This window comes from Budorcas taxicolor, chromosome 9 (genome assembly GCF_023091745.1).
Source record: "Budorcas taxicolor isolate Tak-1 chromosome 9, Takin1.1, whole genome shotgun sequence".
In the NCBI taxonomy this organism is placed as follows: domain Eukaryota; kingdom Metazoa; phylum Chordata; class Mammalia; order Artiodactyla; family Bovidae; genus Budorcas; species Budorcas taxicolor.
The window spans coordinates 17,780,068-17,799,948 of NC_068918.1; the positions used below are offsets into that span (position 1 = coordinate 17,780,068).

Here is a 19,881-nt window from a genome sequence, read left to right on the forward strand (position 1 = left end):
AAGTACTGGAGTTTCAGCTTTAGCATCATTCCTTCCAAAGAAATCCCAGGGCTGATCTCCTTCAGAATGGACTGGTTGGATCTCCTTGCAGTTCAAGGGACTCTCAAGAGCCTTCTCCAACACCACAGTTCAAAAGCATCAACTCTTCGGCACTCAGCCTTCTTCACAGTCCAACTCTCACATCCATACATGACCACAGGAAAAACCATAGCCTTGACTAGATGGACCTTAGTCGGCAAAGTAATGTTTCTGCTTATGAATATACTATCTAGGTTGGTCATAACTTTTCTTCCAAAGAGTAAGCATCTTTTAATTTCATGGCTGCAGTCACCATCTGCAGTGATTTTGGAGCCCAAAAAATAAAGTCTGACACTGTTTCTACTGTTTCCCATCTTTTTCCCATGAAGTGATGGGACCGGATGCCATGATCTTCATTTTCTGAATGTTGAGCTTTAAACCAACTTTTTCACTCTCCTCTTTCACTTTCATCAAGAGGCTTTTTAGCTCCTCTTCACTTTCTGCCATAAGGGTGGTGTCATCTGCATATCTGAGGTTATTGATATTTCTCCCGGCAATCTTGATTCCAGCTTGTGCTTCTTCCAGTCCAGCGTTTCTCATGATGTACTCTGCATAGAAGTTAAATAAGCAGGGGAACAATATACAGCCTTGATGACTCCTTTTCCTATCTGGAACCAGTCTGTTGTTCCATGTCCAGTTCTAACTGTTGCTTCCTGACCTACATACAGATTTCTCAAGAGGCAGGTCAGGTGGTCTGGTATTCCCATCTCTTTCAGAATTTTCCACAGTTTATTGTGATCCACACAGTCAAAGGCTTTGGCATAGTCAATAAAGCAGAAATAGATGTTTTTCTGGAACTCTCCTGCTTCTTCCATAATTGATGCTAATGCCAAAGAAGGGAGCCCTCTTACCATGATTCTGTAAAGAACATAAAGCTTTTAATACTTACAAGTTGTTCTATCACAAATCTTGAATAGTCAGCATTAGAAATGACTAGTGTTTATACTGATACAAAGTCTAATTCTACTGTGTACTACTAGGAAGTTGAGTGTAAACAAATAGTAGAAATGCATCAGAAAATCTGATTAAAAGAAATGTGTGGTAACCTCTTCTTTAAAGTGAATACATACTTCTCTGTATCACTGGCTTTGTAATTCGATGTTTTATCTAAATCTTCACCACTGAATGTGTTAATCTATTTATAATGCTTTGCTTGTGCCAAAATAACCAGTGAACACAGTTTGAACAGAAAGATTAATGTGGTTGGTGCCCACACTGTAAAAATATACACTCAGTTGAAATAATAACTTCCCCAAAAGTCAATGGCACTTAAATCTATACAACTAAGTAAATAATTTATCCCTATTTTAATCATAAGATTATATACTTGAACTTAAAGGCTTATGAAACACCTGATCCTAATACCAAGTAGAGAGAAATGTGTATACTCCCTAAAACATTACCTACCCAGAAATCTTTTTATTCTGTGTAGGCTATTTTTATCATTTTATGCCTCCATGTACATATTCTATAGTTAATTTATAGCCTGTGATAAGACAGACGAATAAAGGGAAAACAACCCCTGCCTGTTCATCAAAGAGCTGCTATTATTGACTCAAAAACCTTGCTAAGGACAACTCTCATTAATCCCCAAATTTAACTCTGTTTCCCAGTGCAAAGACAAATGTGAAAAGCGATGGAGTGAAAGTCTGTTAGTGTCCAATAAAGAAAAGCACACCAACTCACTGGGAGAGAAACTTTTCCTACATGAAACTCTAAGAAAATTTGTGTGGCTCTTCATATAAACACTGAATACCATGAAAGGCAAAGTCACCAGAATTATTTTTTGAAAGATGCTTTCATATGGCGATGTATTTTTTTCTTTTTAGTTGTATTCATAGCTAAGACATTTCAGCAAAAGGAAAAATGAGCAAAGGGAAAAGGCACACAGAGTGAAATCCAGAGAAACCCGGTACAAGTTTCCAAGAGTTCTCTCCCAGTGAAGTCACCCAGAGGGCACGCAGTCCCTTTAGCACAGACAAGGCATGTGAAGGATCACAGTCCATTAGAGACCACGGCCCAGGGTTCACGGGGGACCACTCGTGAGCTCCCTTTGCCTAGCACACACCCAAATTCCAGACTCTGGGGAGATGGGTAGCTTTTCAGGATAAACTGTATTCTGTGTAAAAATAATTTAGGGGCAGTGACCCATTCTTACCATTTAGGGGAAAGTTTTACATCAGTGTAGGAAAATGTTTCCCACTCAAGTCCCCAGCCAACGGTCCAACTTGCAAGTAGCACCTTCTAAGGAGAGTGGGCTCAAGTCTGCTAAGCTAACTCCTTTCTGCACAGATTCCATGAAAATAACGCACTGGTTACCTATTAATGAGCCATGCCCGTTTGAAAATACATCTTTAATATCAATATTTCTCATCTTAAACACAGAAACAAAAACATCCCTTTCTTGACACCACATTCCCTGAAACCTTCTGATTTTTTTTCTCTGCTTTCTTTCATGGTAAATATTTTAAAATCTAGAAAGGTATAAAGAATAATGAAAGAAAAATATTCGTATCATTTAGTAATAACTACTAAGGTGTTATATTTGCTTAGACTTTCGTTTATGTGTGCATGTATGATTTATGTAACTACTTAAAGAAATTAAATAGTATAAATACTATTTAGTCATTTTTAACTAGCCCCATCTTCTTATTTCTTCTTCCAGTTCATCAACTATCAATAGACTGGCAGGCCTCCTGCAAGTTATCTTTACAGTTTTATGTAAAAGTGTATCATTTGCCTATATAATCAGCATATATTGTTCTCTATTGTACCTTTCTTCACTCACGAGTTTTGAGACCTACTTATGTTGGTATGCTGCTGCTAAGTCACTTCAGTCGTGTCCGACTCTGTGCGACCCCATAGACGGCAGCCCACCAGGCTCCTCCGTCCATGGGATTCTCCAGGCAAGAACACTGGAATGGGTTGCCATTTCCTTCTCCAATGCATGAAAGTGGAAAGTGAAAGTGAAGTTGTTCAGTTGTGTCCGACTTAGCGACCCCACAGACTGCAGCCTACCAGGCTCCTCCGTCCATGGGATTTTCTAGGCAAGAGTGGGGTGCCATTCCCTTCTCCACTTATGTTGGTATATAAAGATTTAAATTTTGGGTTGAAATACTATGTAATATTTTATCATATGAATATGTTATATTATATTAATCCAATATGTTTTTTATGAACTTGATGTTGTTTCCGAGGTTAGTTCTTAGAAATAGTATAGCAATAAAAATGCTTATACGTGTTAATATATGTGTGAATAAGTATCTTCAGAAGTAAAATTCTTGGGTCTTGGTGGAAGTATGTCTCTTTTTACATTACTATTTTCTTTACAATAATGTGAAAATACAAAAAATTATACAAAGTCATATCTATATTTATAATTTTATAGTATCCATATTTAATTAGGTTGGTGCAAAAAGAAATGTGGTTTTGCATTGCTGAACTTTGCCATTTGATATGGGAATATATTCTTAAATAAATGCACCTATGTTACACATCATTTTAATGTGCATTTCTCACTTAATGCTTTTTCCTAATGATATTACTTGCTGTTTATTTTATATTTATTTTATACGACAGAAAGTATAGACATAAAGCAAATTTAAGCAGTTTTTAAATTCAAGTTCAAAATGAGTTGTAAAGCAGTGGAGACAACTTAAAACATCAACAATGCATCTGGCCCAGGAACTGCTAACGAACATACAGTGTAATGGTGGTTCAAGAAGTTTTGCAAAGGAGACAAGAGACTTGAAGATAAGGAGCACAGTGGCCAAATATCAGAAGTTGACAACAACCAATTGAGAGCCAACATCGAAGCTGATCCTGTTAAAACTACAGAAGTAGTTGCCCAAGAACTCAACATTGATTATTCTATGGTCATTTGGCTTTGAAGCAAATTGGAAAGGCGAAAAAGCTCGATAAGTGGGTGGCCTCATGAGCTGACCGAAAATCGAAAAAAAAAAACATTGTTTTGAAATATTATCTTCTTTTATTCTACACAACAATGAACCATTTCTCAATTGGATTGTGACATGAGATGAAAAGTGGATTTTATACAATGGTGATGACCAGCTCAGTGGTTGGACCGAGAAGAAGCTCCAAAGCTCTTCCCAAAGCCAAACTTGCATCAAAAAAAGGGTCATGGTCTCTGTTTGGCGGTCTGGTCCACTGATCTGATCTGATCCACTACAGCTTTCTAAACACTGGCAGAACCATTACATCTGAGAAGTGTGCTCAGCAAATCAATCAGATGCACCAAAATCTGCCATGCCTGCCTCTGTCATTGGTCAACAGAATGGGCCCAATTCTTCTCCACAACACCCAACTGCAAGTCACACAACCAACACTTCAAAAGTTAAACAAACTGGGCTATGAAGTTTTGCCTCATCCACCATATTCACTTGACCTCTCACCAACCGACTACCATTTCTACAAGCATCTCGACATTTTTCTCCAGGGAAAATGCTTCCACAACCAGCAGGAGGCAGAAGATGCTTTCCAAGAGTTTGCGAATTGTGAAGCAGGGATTTTTACTCTACAGGAATAAACAAACATTTCTTATTGACAAAAATGAGTTAATTGTAATGGTTCCTATTTTGATTTAATAAAGATGTGTTTGAGCCTAGTTATGATGATTTAAAATTCATGGTCAGAAACCACAATTAATTTTTCATAAATCTAAAAATAAACATATACAGTCCCAGAGCCAGTTCATCTCAGGGCACAGGTGGCCTAAATAATATCACGAGCAGGGTCAGTATGATTCAGCTGGAAGCAGCTTTGGATTTGCTCAATCAAGCAAATGACTAATAATTTCTCATTAATACTATACTACAACATACGTCAAGAGATGACCTTAACCTGAAATAGTATTCATTTTTAATTAAAATAATTTCCCTTCATTAAAAAAATGGAGTCTTCAGAAAATTGTACCCCAGGTAAATGAAAGAGTCATTGGAAGACTGGAAGTCTTGATTACTGTCCATCAGAATTCCAAGCATTTAGTCAATACCAAAAGCTTGGTTTTGGCTTGTTTGATTTTTTAACTGTTTCTGACAATAATTGACTAAATGAGTCAGTTATCTCTCAAGGCTAATTATAGAGAAGAATTCATATCCTATTTCCACCATCAGAAATTGAATTACATCTCCAGAGGATCTTCCCAACCCAAGTCTCCCACGTTGCAGGCGGATTCTTTATCAGCTGAGCCACCAGAGAAACCCTTTCACTAGCTATGCAAAATAATTTAATCATAATATTAACTAGAGGAAAGCAAAGCTTTATAGCCATTATAATTTTTCTATATGTTCCTTAATTTTATCATCTATATGTACCTTATAGAGTTTTTCCAAGGATTTAGTGAGCTAATCCATGCCAGGCATTTATAGTAGAGCTTAGAATGCAGTCTTAACTCAGGAAGTGTTAGTGATTACCATCATTATTCAAAATCTTTTCCTATTTACTCTACAGTGTTATTTTGTTAAAAGCACAGAAGAGATTCTAATCTATCCTGGGATCACCTAGCTTAGTCAGGGCCATTCATTCTGCCCCAAACCGGCTAATATAATATGAATGGTACTACCTGGGGCTGTCTACCTAAACAGCGCCATCTGGAGTTGTGTAACATGTTGGCCCTGAATTTGGTTCAGAGACAGTTCCCATTTAAGAGAGTAACAAGTTGATGAGTGAAAAGGGCTGGCTGATTTAGTAAAACCTGTATACATAGCTCAGAGGGGATTATATTTCTAGGATTTATCCTAACATTTCACAAGTTAATTTTCTATCCTAGAACAACAAATAATCGCTGCTTTTACTTATTGGTGCCGTCATATGTCATTTACATTATAAACATTATCCAGTAGGTAAATAATAGCCAAGCGGTGGTTTGGACCTTGATCCGCTGGAGGAAAAATATTATGCTCTTTCCAGTTGCCACTCAGTGAGACGACACACTGAATTATTAATATACAGTGAGTATACATGGAGTATTCTTCCTATGTCCCTTCTTTCAGAATCCACATACTTCGTTTTTTACTGCTGCTGCTGCTAAGTCGCTTCGGTCGTGTCCGACTCTGTGCGACCCCATAGACGGCAGCCCACCACGTTCCTCAGTCCCTGGGATTCTCCAGGCAAGAACACTGGAGTGGGTTGCCATTTCCTTCTCCCACTCCAGTGCTCTTGGCTGGAAGGTCCCATGGACGGAGGAGCCTGGTAGACTGCAGTCCATGGGGTCGCTAAGAGTCGGATACGACTGAGCGTCTTCACTTTGACTTTTCACTTTCATGCACTGGAGAAGGAAATGGCAACCTACTCCAGTGTTCTTGCCTGGAGAATCCCAGGGACGGGGGAGCCTCGTGGGCTGTCTGTGGGGTTGCACAGAGTCGGACATGGCTGAAGCGACTTAGCAGCAGCAGTAGCAGCAGATGAATAAGAACTGTGCAATGAATAAACTGACATTAAATACACCCAAAGCTTACAGACTTTGGTTTCAGCGCAAGTATACTCTGGCCTCAGCACTTTTGTGCCTGGTCACCTTTCTCCCTGGAAGGCTCCTTCACTGGGTGTTCACATGCCTCATTTCCTTGCTTCACTCAGGGCTCTTCTGAACCATCCTATCACCCAGGAAGCCTTCCAAAACCAGCATATGAGCACGTGCGTGTGCGCGCGCGCATGCACACACACACACACCCCTACCCTACCTACATCCACCTGTCCTCTCACCTTGGTTCTGTACCTCTGGCAATAACCATTATCACCACTGTCTTCCTACGGATATGTATTATCTCTTTCTTGTCACTAGCATGTAGCTTCAAAAACTATCATATCCCTACAACTATCTCCCTAGTCTATGTTCTACATAGCAGGTGCTCGATAATACAATAACGCTGAATCAATGAAAAATCAAAATTAAATATCAGTTTTTCAAATACTTTTTCCCCCAACAGGCCTTTAAGAATAATTTTTAAGAAACACTAACTTTCAGGAAACAACCATTTAATATTCTATATATGAAAACCACCATGACAAATGAATCCACTGCACAAAGATATTTTACTCTTAAGCTCTGAAAGGATACTTTCAATTTGAGGTATGAAATAGGTATTTTAAAAGGACATGGAATATAATCATCAAAATATAATGAACATGAATAAGAAATTCCAAGATGATCCCAGATTTGCCAATAAAGACAAAACTCAAATTAAACTACGTCATTATTTCTAATTTATTCAAATATAAAGGGCACAAGCACACTACAAAAGTAAAATATAACTTTAAATCCCATAGGCTGCCTGTTGCCATCATTTTGCTAAAGAACACTAAGGGAACACACAGGACAAATTCTTGGAAAATTTCAAATAGAAAAACATTTCTGTAAAACACAAAACTAATGCTTTCCAAGAATATATAAAATCTTGAGTTATAAATTCACCTTTATCAGTAAAGCTTGTGTTAAATTACAGTAATTATCAAAATATATTCTGAATAGAAGCTCAAAAGCAGTATATGTAACTGTGAACCACTACACACAGTGGATATATGTGGTATTAATACAATTAATATATAAAAATACAATGCGGATATGACGGGATACATTTAAAATGTTACATTCATTATAGCTACCTTATATTTATCAGTGAATGTTAATTTACAAAAATTTCCCAAATTCTGTTATGTGAGTTACTCAACTTAAAACTCTCCAATCTGCAACGCTTATGAGGATAGGTCTTTGTAATGCTATTTTAGTATTATATATTTAAAATATAATATATATTTAAACTATATTTCAATGTAGTTTAAATATTTAGAAACATCTAGAAAGGCTGATTTACTTTATTCCTTGGAAATTTCTTATTGCTTCTTTTTAAGGCTGTTTTCTCTTACAAAGAACTAGATACCAAACTGCCTTTGATTATCTTTTTATTTGATCAAGGCCTTTCATCTTATTCAACATATATTTGTTCAATAAGTTTCCTTTTAAAAGAGGAAAATGGCTTTTGATTTTAAATTGATATCTGGCCAGTACCTCCTGATGGGACTCCTTCAACACCCACTAAAATGCATATGAAGACAAAGGAAAAAGACAAGAAAATGCAGCACAAAAAAAAACCTAGAGCTGCCAGTTAGTATCCTGCTAGGAAGAATTTCTTGCAACATCACAGCTGATGGAAGGAGATACAGAGAAGGAAGAGTAAAGAAAAAACAAGATGCAATGGCAAATAGAGAACTATGGAGAAATACCATGAATACTGGTTCCGATGAAGCTCTCATTTTTAAGTTAAACGTGACTTTTCCAGAATCTAACATTTCCTTGTTGTCTCATGTAAAACTTTTGGATCTAATTCAAAGAAGGATACATTCACGCTAACGAATGTTGGCAGACGCTTTAAGACACTACCTAACCAAGTGATTTTTGAGTAATTACATGAAGAAAACTGTTAACAAGGCTACGGTAATCAGACCAAGAAACTGACACAGTAGTTACTTAATAAACAGTGGCTATTACTATAAATTGTAAAATCAAAGGTGAGAGCCCATTTAATTAGACTTTAGCTGTCCATTGTCTCTGAAGATTAAAATTTTTGTGGAGCAAAACCTAGGTAAACTTTAAAATAAGAAAAAAATTGTCTTATATGTTCTGCTTCCTTTCCTTTTACCTTTTCCATGTCATTTCTTGAATTCCTGGTTCCCTTTTATCACTACCACCAGTATACCTTCACAATTATCGCTTTCGAGAGTGATTTAAGTTTAAAGAGCCTGTGCTAATGTGTCTGATATGTGAAAAGTTTAATGGGTTAGCATTCCCAGGTTTTTACTGAATTTCACTCCCAGTCTTTCTGGAGACACATCTTAACTGAAATCATAAATCTAACAGCAGAATTTTAGGTTCCATGGCAGACTGAGGACAGTTGGACTTGGCAGCTGGCAGACCTCAGGTCGTAGCTCAGATCTCTGCCTGCTGCACCCAACACAGTAGCTAGGGGAGACTACTAAAGGCACTTAAGACTCTGAAGTCTCTGGTTTAACTGGGATGTCATGTGGTGGACAGGAGCAAAGAAGCAAAAAAAAAAAAAAAAAAAAAGAAGGCACTCTTTCTGTAAATGTTGCTGCTTAAGGTATTACATACCTGGGTCTAAGAGGCAGAATACATTTAAAACAAAGCAGTTGCATTTTTTCCTACATTTGAAAAGGTATGCTATTTTTTATACAACCAACTTTTTATTGAGTTAGAAAAACCTCAACTGTAAAAATTTTAAACATTTCCTAGAGATTCAACATGAAATAGTTTGTGTCAGGAAAAACAGAAAGAGGTACAAGCATTCAAATATGCAAAATGCAATTCTCCCTGGAGCTACTCCGTGAACTGCTTATTAAGAAGGCAGTTAAAATAATACAGATACTAAATTAAATATTCAATATCAAATCAGTTCATACATTATACTTCATTAGCACACTATGACAAGGAAGCTCAGTTGAAACTAAAGTTAAAGATACACGATCACGAATAAACCAAGAATAAAATCAACAAAAATATGGTAAATCATTATGTCCTGGCAGTATCCATCTTAAGAGAAAATAATTTCTAGTCACACTAGCAGCTTTGGGTTGTTACTTGAACACCGTCCTCATTCCTTTAGAGCAAATACTCAAGAAAAATAATTTAAGAAAATGCTGCTCATTTCAATTACGTGAAATGTACGAGACACAATGAAAACAGACAGTACACCTGGAGGGCAACTCCTGGCCTTTCTTCCGTTCTCTGTCAAAGCCATACCTGCCAGTCTGAAAACCTGTCTGACTCTTGACTGAGTGAGTGAAGTTGCTCAGTCGTGTCTGACTCTGTGATCCCATGAACTGTAGCCTACCAGGCTCCTTCATCCATGGAATTTTTCAGACAAGAGTACTGGAGTGGGTTGCCATTTCCTTCTCCAGTCTGACTCTGAGTTAAAAAAAAATGCTGAGCTGTTTTTGCATCAGCAAATGGGAAGTGGAAGAAGACAAGCATGAACCAAAAAAACTATTTACTGAAACTAGTCTAAAGTAACTGAAGCAATAGAGATATCTCATCATTTAAAAATATTCTGTAATATAACATGGGTAAGATCACCTGGAAATAAAATTGCAAGGATATAAACAGTTTTTGTTTTTGTTTTTTTCCCAGAAATTTCTCCCAATGAATGTGCAGAGAAAGAATGCAGCTTGTCAGGAGTTTATGCCTACTAATTAGGAAAACAAAGGCTTTGATATTTGTCTGTATCTTTCAGAAAAATAATACAATAGAAGAGAAAGGAAGGAGAGCGAGGGAGGCAGGAAGGGAAAGACGGAAGGAAGAAGGGAAGACAGAAATTCTTTAGAGAGTAAGAAAAAGAGTCTATCTCAAATTATTATGCCAGTACAGTAGTCAGCTGCCATGAACCAAAGTCCTATGGCATCATGACACATAATTACACGGATACAGCTCTCCATGGAAGAAGGCCCTGGCACCCCACTCCAGTACTCTTGCCTGGAAAATCCCATGACAGAGGAGCCTGGTGGGCTGCAGTCCATGGGGTCGCTAAGAGTCAGACATGACTGAGCGACTTCACTTTCACTTTCATGCACTGGAGAAGGAAAGGGCAACCCACTCCAGTGTTCTTGCCTGGAGAATCCCAGGGACGGGGCAGCCTGGTGGGCTGCCATCTATGGGGTCACACAGAGTCGGACAGGTTGAAGTGACTTAGCAGCAGCAGCAGCAGCAGCAGCAGCAGCTCTCCATGGCATATATTCATATTCGTTCTCTCTCTCTCTTGCCTACTTCTCCCTCTTCCTAGAAAGACACAGCATCATTTGAAAGACAATCACTTCTGCTTCTAAGAAAGTGAAAAAAATCTACTGTGCAGGTGCCATGTCTGGGACAGGGCTTGACAGGAGGTGTTTTACAGAAATCACACGGGCTCCTATAGCACAAATAAATGTGCTCTTTGTCTACATACCTATCTTCATCCCTTTCTTGAACTTGGAAGGGTGGATGAGAAAAGAAAAAAAAATCTCAATATACAAGAGACTTGATTTTCATCCCATGCCTTTTTCCAAGTTCTACCAACAGACTCATGAAAATGAGTAGAGAATAAAATGGTGCAAGAAGAACATATATTCTTATGCATGCATTTCTGATACCTACTCAGGGAAGCTCACTCTACCTACTTTTTTGTTCTTTATGAATTACTTATATAAAATTACATGCAATGTGGTATAAAAATACACATAATAAGGTATTATTTTCAACCATTAAGTCAAGAAAAAACTTTTAAAATGATAACTGTGAATGCTCATGTAAGTATGAAGAAACTAACACTCTCAAATATTGCTAGTGGCATAATAAATATAAGCTTTTGGGGCAAATAATTCAGTGATTTCAATATGATAAATTTAGATGATATGAAAATTTTATCACACACACAAAAAATCCTGAATAAAGTAAACATTTTCACTATTTAATTAAACTTGACACCAAGAGAGGGAAATCACCAGGATCCAGAAAAAGAGGAGTCTCCAAGGAAGGGGGCAACTACAGGCGACAGCTGAGGGCAAGCAAGGGAGGAGAAAGGATCCAGCCACAAGCAGATCCTGACCTGAGCTAAATGCACACGGCCACAGAGGGCTGCTCCATTTGCAGGACGAGCCAACACCCCACCAGGGCAAGAGGCTTCCCATCGGGCTTGACTGACGGTAGAAAGAGAGTCATTCCAAAAAACTGGGAACAAAGGCATGAACTGTGCTCAAGACTGGGACGTCCAGATCACAGCCTTCTGTGATTCATGGACCCCAACCAGAAACTGGATGAATGGTCTGGGATTAGTTAACGCTCAACTTCTTTGTAAATTTGGCTCTCTAACCTGCAGAAGGGATGTTTGTTGAACACCATCCCAGTAACGATGTACATAACTGTAAAAGTGTGGAAGGTTTAGGAACAAGGAAACATGCTTTCATGAAGCAACAGTCACCACAAACAAGAAATTCCTGTGTCCCAAGCAATGGAATGACGCAGAACAAGTGAAAAAAGACTTTAAGGTAAGTAGGTTTAAAACCTTCAAATTGAGTAAGGAAAGAGTAGAAATTTCTAGGCTAGGGTTGCTGCAAGGAAAAAAAAGAGTAAAAGAGGTCAAAACGAAGTAGACAGAAATTCTACATAAGAAGCACAGTCACTGCAGTAACTCAGCCAACAAGTTGATTTATTAGGCTCAACAGAGTTGATGACAAAATTAGACAATTAGATGACAGACCCCAGAAAATTATCTAAACTTTAATTTTATATATGTGTTGAATATATACAAATACATGTATGTATTCAATAATTGTATTTGTCAATCAAATCCAAAATACTGATAAAGTTATATATACAAAGATGTTCATCAGGGAATTCAGTTTCAGTAATAAAAACAAAAGCCGCAAAATAATTTTAACATACACTGATAAGACTATGAGGTTGTTATAAATTCATTTAGTGGAATCACATGCATTCATTAAAATCAGTTATAAAGTCTGTGGAGCAAACTGGTAATTCATATGAAAGAAATCTAAATGGAAAAAATGGATAGCAATTTCTATGCAATAATTACACCTATGTAACATACACAGAAGAATAACATACTGCAGAACAACACTGTTCTAGTGACTACACTAGGGAAGTGAGGTCACATATTTAATCTCTTCTGTAGCCCTGTGGGCTTCCCCGGGGGCTCAGCAGTAAAGAATCAAAGAATCTGCCTGTTATGCAGGAGCAGCAGTAGAGATGGGTTTAATTCCTGGGTCAGGAAGATCCCCTGGAGGAGGGCATGGCAACCCACTCCAGCATTCGAGAATCCCATGGACAGAGAAGCCGCGTGGACTACAGCCTATAGGGTCGCAAAGAGTCAGACACCATTAAAGCACCTTAGTACCACGTGTAGCCCTGTAGTTAGGACCTGAGTATTACAATCACCTGTATTAGATAAGTCCTCTAACTAAAATTTCTCCCACATCACAGCTACAACGTAAATTTTAGAATCTAGAGAAAAAAGTTCAGGCCTCTTTTCTTTTCCTTAAATACAACTTGACATCTTCAACAAAAGCAATGCTCTACTTCTATATTCCATTCTTCATTCACCTTTTAAATGACACCCTTATGAGCAAAAGTCCCCTGTGAGGAAGCAAGAGCTCCCGGAGAAGTTTTCTCTCAGACCTCTGATCCCTTGCAGGAACTGCCAGAGACGATGAAGACTTCGACAGTTCTTTCCTGGGCCTGGAAGAGTGCCTCAAAAAGTATCTATTGAGTCCATAGCCCATTACCAAGTCATTAGAAATGGACACCGTTTCTTACCGGCTGTAGACACAGCATAAATCGTCTTTGTTGTTGCTGTTGTTGTTGCTTAGTTGCTAAGTCATGTCAGACGCTTTTGCAACCACATGGACTGTAGCCCACCAGGCTCCTCTGTCCATGGGATTCTCCAGGGAAGAATACTGGAATGCATGGCCACTTCCTTCTTCAGGGAATCTTCCAGGGACTGAACCCACATCTCCTGCATTGGCAGGTGAGTTCTTTACCACTGACCACTAGGCAAGCCCCATAAATCTTTACCTGCAGTTTAAATATTATTCCTAGAAATTATGATACAAATCAAGCCTGAATTTGCTACATAAATAATTTCCCATAATTCCTAATTATGCTCGAATTCCTTATCCTCTAGAGAAAACCATATTTAATCAACTAGCACTCTATACTTGAAAGTATGCTACTTCATACAGTTCAATCAAAAAGAATGGCATAAATTTGTATTTTTAGAATATAACATGATACATGAATTTCAACCATCATATCCTGAAAATTCTGAGATATTAAATGTCTCCTCAAGATTGCAAAGATTCAGATTTAAGGAAAAAACTCTTTTCAAAAGATTTCCAAAGGAAGCTTTGAAGATCTGTTATTGGAAGCATAGGTGATACCACTTGATGACTAAAAATCCTATCCGGATATCTGCTTTTATCAAGAAAGATTTTCTTGCAAAGATCAAGTTTCTCATTATCTTGCCTGCAAAACAGAAGGTCTTTCTGCTTTGTCATCATCTTTAAGAAGTTTCACCTTATACCCTTATGTTATGCAAGATCTGTCTTTAAGTTGCGGAGTCAACATTGTTGCATGGAATTTTTTATCCTTTGATGTCTCAATATGCTGATATTTCAAAGTCATAAAGCTTCAGATCCTTCCCTGAATGGCCTGAAGCACCATGCTTGAGGCTGAGTTTACAAAATCAATCCTTTCTGTTGTGGTTACAAATCCTACATAGAGGCCCTTAGAAAATACCTTTTATGTTTCTTCCTTTGGCCAACTATTGAAAAAACCTGAATATACATGTGACTGTAAAGTAGTGAGACCACTGTTGTGCATACAGAAGTTGAAATACAATACTATACACACAATCATAACCAAGTTTTACTAAAAAGCAAAACAGGGAAAGTCTAAAAACTGTCACAGACAAGAGAAACCTAAGGAGACATGATGACTAAATGTTAGGTGGTAACCTGGATAGCATCCTGGAAGAGAAAGGGGACATCAGGGAAAAACTGAGGAAATCTGAATAAAGTACATACTTTGGTAAATAAGGATGCATCAATATTGGTTAATGTGACCAGTGCACTATACTAATATAAGGTGTCAATAATAGGGGGTACTGGGTATGGAGTATAAAGAAACTGTGTGGCTCAGACGGTAAAGCGTCTGCCTACAATGCGGGAGATCTGGGTTCAATCCCTGGATTGGGAAGATCCCCTGGAGAAGGAAATGGCAACCCACTCCAGTACTCTTGCCTGGAAAATCCCATGGATGGAGGAACCTAGTAGGCGATAGTCCATGTGATCGCAGAGAGTCGGACACGACTGAGCAACTTCACTTTTGCTTTCACCATCTATGTAATAATTCTGTCCTAAATAAAAGTTTATATAAAAAAAATAAAAGATAGGAGAATAACTTTCAAAGGAACAAGTCAGCATTAACCTTTCAAAGTGAGTGTGTCCCTTGTCGTCTTTCGCATTTACAATTCTACCTTTCCGTCCACACCAAAGGCTTGTTAACGAACTCAACAGAGGATCATTAAAAAAGATGCAGACCCTCACAGAACCTTGGCAAGAGCTTTGTTCTTTTTCCAACGAAGCTATCAAGCCTCAGAACACTTCTGTAACCTGCCTTTGGGGATAACTTCCTAGCCAGGCAAGAAAATCATTCTCATTATCTTACATCTACCAGGCATTTATTCTCCCGAGGGCTAAGGCCTTGACTGCCCTGCTTACCTCCCTCAACTTCCACCCCCATACCTGTTACCTGTGATTCACCAGCACAGAAAGACTATCCTAGCTGGATGTTGAATTGAGGGCAGAGGAAGAGACCAGGACGCAGGCTCACACTGCTGTCAGATGACAGCCAGTCCTGCACCAACTGCTTCCTACTCTGAGATAAACACCCGGGCTGCACCTCAGTAACAAGCGTAAGATAGAATGTGGACCCTGAGTCAAAAGCAAAATAATATCAGTGCTGTGCCTTGTTTCTTTTAATAATTGGTTTTAGATCTTACATATATATTTCTCTGAAACTCTCCCACTGGATTTTTTTCCCCAAGGTGAGAAAGGTCACCTTGTTTGATTGCTGAATTTTAAAGTAAAACAAAAAACACCTTAACTTTTATCATTAAAGAAAAAAGATCAGATGCAATTTCAAAACATGCATTTCAAGTGCAGAGTTTTGCAGAGTCTGACATCATTTGGCTGCTGGACAACAAAATTAAACATAGATGCTGGGATCAATTAGTTCTTAGTTTCCACCACAGTCCTTCCGTAACTTCTCTGAACCTCAACTTCTTCACCCCTCCCCCAAACTATTCACTTCACAAGGGGATTTTGAGGACTAAAAAGGGTAGCATAAATGAAGAGGCACAGTATGAGATCTTCAATACCAAGTTCAGTTCAGTTTAGTCGCTCAGTCGTGTCCGACTCTTTGCGACCCCATGAACTGCAGCATACCAGGCCTCCCTGTCCATCACCAACTACCGGAGTTTACCCAGACTTATGTCCATTGAGTCGGTGATGCCATCCAACCATCTCTTCCTCTGTAGTCCCCTTCTCCTGCCCTCAATCTTTCCCAGCATCAGGGTCTGTTCAAATGAGTCAGCTCTTCGCCTGAGGTGGCCAAAGTATTGGAGTTTCAGCTTCAACATCAGTCCTTCCAATGAACACCCAGGACTGATCTCCTTTAGAATGGATTGTGTGGACCTCCTTGCAGTCCAACGGCCTCTCAAGAGTCTTCACCACAGTTCAAAAGCATCAATTATTTGGCACTCAGCTTTCTTTATAGTCCAACTCTCACATCCATACATGACTACAGGAAAAACCATAGCCTTGACTAGACGGACCTTTGCTGACAATGTAATGTCTCTACTTTTTAATATGCTGTCTGGGTTGGTCATAACTTTCCTTCCAAGGAATAAGCATCTTTTAATTTCATGGCTGCAGTCACCATCTGCGGTGATTTTGGAGCCCAAAAAATAAAGTCTAACACTGTTTCCACTGTTTCCCCATCTATTTGCCATGAAGTGATGGGACTCGATGCCATTATTTTCGTTTTCTGAATGTTGAGCTTTAAGCCAACTTTTCACTCTCCTCTTTCACGCTCATCAAGAGGCTCTTTAGTTCTTCTTCACTTTCTGACATAAGGGCGGTGTCATCTGCATATGTGAGGTTATTGATATTTCCTTAGACAATAAACATTTAGCTTTTCCTTTGCTACAATTACCTTTCGATAATGATACTGATGACGATGTTACTGTCTACTAATCTCTGGGTGTTTATTTTGTACTGGCTACTGTATCTCCATTGTAACATGAGGACCAGGAGACCTGGGGAAGTTAAATACCTTTTTTAAGGTCACAAGCCCACAAGCAGCAGTGTGGGGAGACTAATCCATACCTGCCTGACTCCAGAGCCAGTCCCGTTTGCCAGCATTATACTTTAGTCCCTTATCATATCAGTCATTATAGACACGTGTAGTCTCTCCATTTCTGCTGCTTCCTGATCTGACCTTGAATAAACCTATCAGATGTAACGATGCATTTTAGTTTGATTTTAAAAGTATAAATCCTGGATTGCCACTCACCACTATGCATGCCACACTTTGATAACAAATACAGAAAAATATTCAAACAAGAGGAAAAGATGAAAAATGAATTCTGTTTCATTCCCACCAATGCATCTTAAAGTACATACCAATGCTAACAGCTAAATCATATCTTCTCAGCACGGCAAGTCAAGGCTTTAAACCTCACCTCCACACATCTGATTCTTAGCCACCTGTACATGTCATCTGATTCTCAGCCACCTGTACATGTCTGAAAATGCACGAGTGTGTGTGTATGTAGACCAATCACTCTTTGGCCAATGCTGGTACTAAATCAATCTTTCCAATATACAACCATGTTTTTTCACTTTCTCCTTATCCTACTATAAAGGTTTCCAGACTCCATGGCACGCTGGTTGCTCTTACTCATCTGACATAACTGCCTTACACCACAACTCCAGAACGATGACAATACAAGCAGCTGCCTCTGACAGAGTCAGCAAGATTCCTCCAACTGCATATAACAGAACCCAACAGATTCCATTGTAAATACATCAAAATACCTAGCTACAAAATAACATCATAGGGAAGATTCTACTCTAGTGAGGGATATAAAGTTTCATAAGCCAGCATAAAAGTCACATGGACACTGGCAGAAAGCAGAGAAGATGAGGGAGGCTGCTGGCAGGAAAGCACAGGGCCAGAGTTAAGCTGGTAACGGAAGACAACAGAGGAACACGGGGGCAGCGGCAGGTAGGAGTCAATAAGAATGTCGAAAGAAATAATAACTTGCGGGATGCAAGTCAGGGAGGGGATCCAGATTGGAAGTAACCGAGGAAATGAAACCAAAACAAAACACAGAGAAGCAAGCGATTCTTCTAAGTCCCACAGGGAGGTGAGGACTGGCCAGGAGAGCATTTTAGGCATTGGGATGCACGCAGAAGTAGGACGGTGATTCTGAGCCAGCAGGGCCAGTTTGAAACCATGAAGCCCACGATGAGGACGATTAAAAGACTTAAGGTCACAGTTGACTTAATCCACAAACGAGCACATTGTTTTGGTGCCTGGAAAGCGGCAGCTACATTTCTCGGCAGCCAAGCAGGCTTCCTCGCGCTCAGATGCAACAGACCAGACACAGAGACACTTCATTTAGACGCTCACGACTAGACAAAGATGTTGCAGTTGGGAAAATCAAAGTAGGCCACTGTGAGGACTGTTATTCTTTTCAGTATTTTACTAACAATACGGAAATAATTCAATGTATACCATCCCTTAGCTCGGAGTTTATAAACAAAAAACAAAAAAACTTGTCACTAAAGATCCTATTTCATATTAAGAATACAAAAGCACTTTAAAAATATACCTGCATAAATTATTTTAGTATGCCCAGCCCAGAGGGAAACAGGAGCTGTAGAAGCTCTGCTGCAGAACACTCCCTCATCTGTCAGGGATAATTGATGGCACGGACATTTGTTCTTCACCTGCTGTGCATTTTTTCACTTATCACTGCTTTGGATCACACCAGTGAGGATTAAAAGATAATCACTTTGTTTCCCTCTCTCAGCACAAATAATACGGAATCCACGCAGTGATGCATGCAAGATTCCATTACAGTGTACTCCTATCACACAAGGAAGAAATGCTATACTTCGCTCAGAACTATAAAATTAAAGGAGAAAAACCAAGGCAAGTGTCTCAATTCTGGACTTGAAAGCAAATGATCCCTAAATTTAACAACTGTGATTCAATTTTTAACTTCATGTTTTAACACTTGGTGGCTCAGACGGTAAAGAATCTGCCTGCAATGCAGGAGACCCAGGTTCAGTCTCTGGGTTGGGAGGATCCCCTGGAGAAGGGAATGGCAACCCACTCCAGTATTCTTGCCTGGAGAATCCCATGGACAGAGGAGCCTGGTGGGCTACAGTCCCTGAGTTTGCAAAGAGTCAGACACGACTGAGCCACTAACATTTTAACATTAAAAGAGTGTATTTATAATTCAAAAGAAACTAACTTATTTCAGTTTATTTCTACGGTCATGTTTAATTACTAGTTGAAAATGTGTTAGTACATCTTTATCATAAGATAGTAATGGGTGATAGGAGTTTACATACCTCAGCCTTCACTACATGCTTCGTTCTACAGTTCCCAGATTAAGTCCTACAAGCCTAAAAGCACAATGCTACTGATTACTGACCTCAAGGACATAGCCCCCCAAAATAGATGGTAGCAAAAATGGAGTATAGGAGGAGAATAAACACAAATGAAGACCAATAACAAGAAAAACCACAGTAAGAATACCGGAAAATTTATTTTAAATGTTACATAAATACTGGACTCGGTGTTCCCTAAGAGAACTCTAATCTTCTGAATACTATTGCCTTCTTTTATTTTCCATGTGGGAAAAATCTCATAAATAAGCAACAAGTCCATATTAATCAATAAGGAAATCAAAGGACAATTAAAAAATAATATTCTGCAAAGTACCAAATCATTAAGTAAAAGGTAATCTCTAGTAATCAATAAGTAAAAGGTAAGTCGATGAGTGAAAATTTGAGGCTTTTGGACAAAATTTCCAAAGATTTGTTTGGAATTTTTAAATTCTGTATAACTGAAGTATAGTTCTTATATAGTATGAAACACCCTAACATTACAAATAAAAGAACAAAAAATTGCTTAATAAGAGTATG

General features: G+C 38.7%; 1 protein-coding gene across 2 annotated transcripts in view; it reads right to left on the minus strand.

Moving 5' to 3' along the window:
* The window catches only part of RNF217 (ring finger protein 217), a 118,511-nt gene that overhangs the window by 65,291 nt on the left and 33,339 nt on the right, over nt 1-19,881 (minus strand). The window lies entirely within an intron of this gene.